This window comes from Vombatus ursinus, unplaced genomic scaffold (assembly GCF_900497805.2).
Source record: "Vombatus ursinus unplaced genomic scaffold, bare-nosed wombat genome assembly UNPS02014818.1, whole genome shotgun sequence".
Lineage (NCBI taxonomy): Eukaryota > Metazoa > Chordata > Mammalia > Diprotodontia > Vombatidae > Vombatus > Vombatus ursinus.
Window position 1 is genome coordinate 46,216,125 of NW_020954596.1, and position 5,976 is coordinate 46,222,100.

At 37.0% G+C, this 5,976-nt stretch overlaps 1 pseudogene; it reads left to right on the top strand.

Annotated features, from left to right (window-relative positions):
• The first annotated feature begins 465 nt into the window (after positions 1-465).
• LOC114023804 overlaps positions 466-5,976 on the top strand; it is a 184,156-nt pseudogene continuing 178,645 nt past the window's right edge.

A 5,976-nucleotide genomic window follows, 5' to 3' on the forward strand; every position in this document is an offset into this window, starting at 1 on the left:
TGGACTCGTCCATGTAGCAGGACTATACGAGGGGAATATAACATGTTCACAGATAAATGATAGAGGATATATACGACCAAATAAGAACCCAGGTCTTGGAGTCACCACGGTTAGCTCTCTACCATTATGCCATTCTGCCATGTTTATCATTATTATTATTATTTCAAGATAAAATGTAGTAAGCAATTTTTGAACATTCTATACATTATCTAGAATATTATTAAAGTTAAATGTTGATTAAAATATTCTTGATAGAGAGACAAAGTCTTTTCTTTATGTCCTCATGGAACATAGCAGCATATTCCCAAATATATTCAAATGGCCAACTATAAAAATAGATGTGGTTACAGGCCTGGCAGAATCATAGTTTTTGATTATACTACAAACACAGAAAGAGAGGGAGAGAGAGCAAACTGCCTTCTAATAACCTTTGTAGCCTACTTTCTAACCAAATTCTCCCAAGGTATGACACTGAGCTCTCATGAGGAGAGCTGCTCCACTTTCTACTGTAGCTATTTTAGGTAACGATAAACAGAATTAGAGTAACGCTAACATTTTGCACACATTTGCTACAGGTTTGCTATACGATTAAATAAAGGTAAATGGCAAATTTAGCCATCATCTTTTTTAAAAAACTGTTAAAATACTCCAGGAACAAGTCATTTTTGTCTCTTAGAAATCATTTTTGTTAGATATTCTGCATATAACCCTATCCTTCAGATATTTTTATGTAGGCAAATTAGTTAAAGCAAAATTAAGTCATATGGGAAGTAACACGGTTTCAGAGGATGCCTTAGGTTAGGCTCCTGTTCAGAGTTGTCATTAAGACAAGATTTTAACAAAATCCCCAAACATGGAATTGCAGAGCTGGAAGGAGCCTTAGAGGGTTGTTTAATCCAAGCTGTAACTGAGAAAAAAAATCCATTCAAGTATAAAGCATCACTGAAGAGTGGTTATCTAGTTGATGATTGAAAACATCTTGAGAGGAATTCTATCTCCTGGCGCTTTTGGACAGCATTTATAAAATCATAATTGGTAAGAATTTTTTTTTCTAGATATTAGTCAGCACATGCATACCTCCCCCACATCTTCAATATAATGTAAGTGTAAGCTCTTTGAGGGTAGGGATTTTTTGTTTTGTTTTGTTTTGTCTTTATATATTCAGTGCCTATCACAGTGCCTTGCCCAAGGTAGGTACTTCATAGAAATAGCTATGTGACACAATGGATAGAGTGCTAGACTTGGAGTCAGGAAGATTTGAGTTCAAATCCTGCCTCAGTCACTTAGAAGCTTTGTGACAGTAAACGCTCAGCCTCAGTGTCCTTATCTGTTAAATGACAATAGTAATAGCATATACCTCACAGGGTTTTTGTAAAAGTGAAATGAGATAGTGTATATGAAGTGCTATGCAAATTTTATAGCATTACATAAATGTTAGTTGTTGTTTTTGGTAAATATTTATCAAATTGGATTAAATTAACATTGAGTCAAAATTTGCCTTTCTCCAACTTCCAACCATTGCTTCAAATTCTACAACTCTGTCAGGTTAGCATGAATAGTACCATCCCCATTTTTACAAATGATGAAACTGATGCCTCCAAAAGTGAAGTGATGTATTCAGCCTCATACCAATACTAAGTAGAGGATTCAGGACTAGAATCCTGGTCTTCTGACTAAAAGTCCATTGTTCTTTCCATGATAATGGACTAGAAAATTGAAAGGAATGAAAAGCTGTAACTATATTCTGGGCCCAAAGGAATCCTGCACCATAATTTAAATTGTGTGGACATTTCCAGCCACTCACTATAGGTGCTTTGGCAGGTTCTTGTCTGTGCAGAGATGGGAGCTTCAACATTTGCTGGAAAGCAGCAGCTGGATGATCACTCCTTCCATAGCTATAGTCCCCAATCACTCAATACAAATATTAACAGATCGTTCATTTTGTTCAGTCCATTTCAAAAGTCAGCCAAACATGTCAAAAAAAAAGAAAGAAAGAAATCCCTAGGCTACACTTGCTCAGATATTTCCTTCTGTGATTATACTATTGACATCTCCTTTAAAGCACTTTGACATTACAGTGACATAAAATACAGTGTCTATAGAGCCACTTCAGCACTATCCTGACATGAACTCGGGAAATTAGTGTAAAATTAATGAGCTTTGTGGCCTCCTAAGATTCCATGGTGAAATATCCATGTGACCAGAATTTTCACCTAAAGGAATTCCTTCTCTTCCTCTGTCTGCCGTATTGTAAGAAAATATTTTGGTAGATGAAGAGAATAAATTCATTGCCCTTACTTGCAAAGATAATTCTTCCCCTTCCCCCCATTTCAGGGAGACTTGGGATAAACTAATTTCTGAGACATATACACATGTATGTGGTCATCTTGAGTATTGGTTAGATTGGCTTCAACCAGGAGTTTTTAACCTGAAGTCCACAGACCCCTTGAGGATCCATGGTTAGATTTCTATGAACTTGGATGGGGATACAGCTTTATGTCAAGATAATTGGTTTCTTATGTATTTTATCATATGCATTTAAAAACATGAGAAGGGGGCCCTGGGTTTCACCAGGCTGTCCATGACACTGAAAAGATTAAGAATCGTTACCTGTTTGAGCTAATCATATAACTTTTGATAGCAAGAAAGGACCTTAGAGACATCATTTAAGTCAGCCCTTTTATTTTACAGATGAGGAAACTGAAGCTAAGAGAAATGAGATGATTCACCCAGGTCACATAGCAGAGGAAAGACTAGGATTCTGCCACTGGGAGGTGCATTGTTTCTCTTTCCCAATTCCTTTTGGCAATACCAATTCAACTGCTTTTCCTTTACTATCTATATCAGGAAACTTTGTTTGAATTTATTCTTTTTCATTCTTTATTCTATCATGCCTCAGTGCCTCATTTCCACTGCCACAATTCTATGTCAAGGTTTAGCTAGAATTGTTTAACTTTCATTCTCTAAAAAGAGAGTAAGCACTGTGAATTGTATACTTATGCATGACAACACAAATTCATTTCTTTGTCCAACAGTCTTTTTCAATTAATTTGACAATACTGCTATATTGTATCTAGTACACAGATCTGTTCTTCCATGAAAAAATAAGGTGATTTATAGTATTCATAAGTTTCAAACCCTTCCTTATCCATCTCAAGCAGTTTATGCATTTTCTATTCTGTTATTACTGTGACAGCCACCTTTTTTTTTCTGTTTCTTTTCCTTAGGTGTTTCACTTTGCTTTTGCTTGCTAAGTCTGACATTCATTCCATGACTGACCTTTATCATTTTTCTTCTTGTTAGAAAATAATAAGCTCACCTCATTGCATGTGACTTTATTTTCATTAGCCTTACATTCTAATTTCTCAGCTTTTGAGTATCTCTCATATTTGAATGCTAGTAATGACTAAAAAGAAAAAACTTGAACACAAAATAGTAAAAGCTTATTTCATGTATTATCCAATTCTGGTTGCAGTTTTTCAGAAAATCTACCAAAAAAAAAACTAGACCACATCCTCAGGAACTTTTTTCTTTTCAGGACTTTACAATCCTTCCTGTAATTCAGCTTCACAATTTCAGAGTCATCCTTGCTTCTTCTGTCTTCATCATTCCTCATATTTTGTCAGTTGCATGCCAAATCTTATCAGTTCCACCTCCACAATATTGCTAACGTCTATTGCTTTCTCTTTCTACTCACACATCTACCACTCCCTGTCACCTGGACAACCTCAATCATCACCTGATGGGTCACCCTTATCTCTAGCCTCTCCCTCTCTGTGTCCTCCAAAATAGCTGCCAATACACATCTTCCAATACAAAATACCTCCCTCTACGTGAAACTTTTCCTGATCCCTCCCCCACTCCTCACCAATTGCTAGTGCCCTCTTTTCCAAGCTACCTTGTTTTTATATAATTTGTATTAATTTGTATTTATCTCTATATTTATTTTATATGTACTCATATATGTGCTTCTCCTAATTCCAGGTATTTTTATTGGCTCTTCCCCATAACCTGGAACTCTCTCCTTTGTCTTCTCTACCTCCTGGCTTCCTTCAAGCCTCAGTTAATGTCCCACTTTCTACAAGAAAGCATTTCCCAATCCTCCTGAATCTTAATACCTTGCCCCTTGAGATTAGTCCTAATTTACCCTATTTATAGCATTTTTTGTTCATAGTTGTAATTTCATGTTATCTCCTCCATTGTACTGTGAGATCCTTGAGAGCAACGACCATTTTTTGCCTTTCTTTGCATCCCCATGGCTTAGCACAGTACATGATACATAGTAAGCACTTAATAAATGCTTGTTAACTTGTTTTAACTTGACAGAATGTAAATTCATTGTGAATAGGGATTCTTTGTTATTTGTATCCCCAGCACTTAGCACAGTGCCTGAAGCATAGTAGAAGCTTAATGAATTCTTGCTGATTGAATGATTGATTATTTTGACTAATGATTTTTATAAACTTGAATCATCAAATCAATCAAAATAATTAAGCTGATTTGAAACAAAAGCTCAAATTTAATCAAACACTAGTTATTTTGGAAGCAGCTGTTGGAATATAATAAGTGTTTGGAATATGACTATTTCCTTCTTTGTACTGATTTGTGTCTGTGTGTGTATACATAGACACAGGTCAAATATTCATATGTGATGACAGGGTGATTGCTTTTGAGGCTACAGTAGTTCACAGAGATCACCTGAATAAGAAAGGTGTTGCAATCACTTCTATGGAGGGAGTATTCATACTAATAAAGTAAGGGTCCTTTGCTAAATTACTGAAGAAGAAACATATATGGATTGTACAGTTTATGTTCAATTCAATTAAACAAGCATTTTAAAGGACCTATTGCATATATCCTGTGCTAGACACTGGAGTTTAGCTTGTTCTGAAATATGGATATGGGAATGAAACCCTAGCAAATATCAATGCCCCAGATTTCCCTCTAAAGACTCAGAGAATTAAAAATAACTTTTTTCCCCTGTGGATAAAACTACATTATTCTTAGCTAGAGCAATGGCCTTTGGGAATGTCTGAGACCATAACTATATCACCTTCTTCTAAGCATGCTGGTGTGGGGGTGGGGGGACAGTCTGTGGGATGTATTGAATACTAACACTTCCCTCCTCAAATTATAGTTCTATTGATTAACCCTTTCTGCAAAGGAAGTTGTCATTCTCTTAAGCGCTAAAGTCACTCCTCCATCTTGTTCTCCTTACCCTGCTCTATGTGGAAGCACAGGAAGGAGGTTAGACAAGCTACAGTGGGGGGGAGGGTAAGGTTCTTGGCCCTGGCATTTTTTGTTGTTTATTTCTTGGTGCTGTAACCACAACCCCTCCACATTATTGTCCCAGATTCCTGAAACAACAGCAGCTGTTTCCTAACCTGGAAAGAGGAATACCAGCTCCTGAGCAGAATCTCTTAATGGCAGAGGGGCTGCAACAAACCATCCAGGAAGCCTCTTTAGACCAAGGCATGGAACCAGAGCCATTCTTACTTCTGTGAAGGGGCAGCATTAAGTTTATTTTTCATCCACATCTACTGGAACTCTTCTGTTCCCAAAGCTATCTTGGTTTAGAGCTTCAGTTTCAAAGACTCACAAGAAAGCTGGAAGTGGACAAATTGTTGCCAGTCAGCTTGAAAGATGTAGGCTTGGAGCAGAATCACCAAGCATTGCCAGCACAAGGAAAAAGTCTCTTATATCTCTGTGATAATTGCTTTAGTGCCATCCCAGGAATTTTGCTCAATTGAAAAGTCATTTTCTAGGAGATTGGCAGACTGCCAAATACTAGAATAAGCAAATCTCAAACTTCTGACACCATCCATCCCAACACCTTTCTCATAAGGACAGAAGCAGAACAGGGGACTTTATATTCACCAGAGCAGACATCTCTACATGAAAGTGAGGGATCGATAAAATACTAAATAGAAAGGAAGGAAGGAAGGAAGGAAGGAAGGAAGGAAGGAAGGAAGGAAG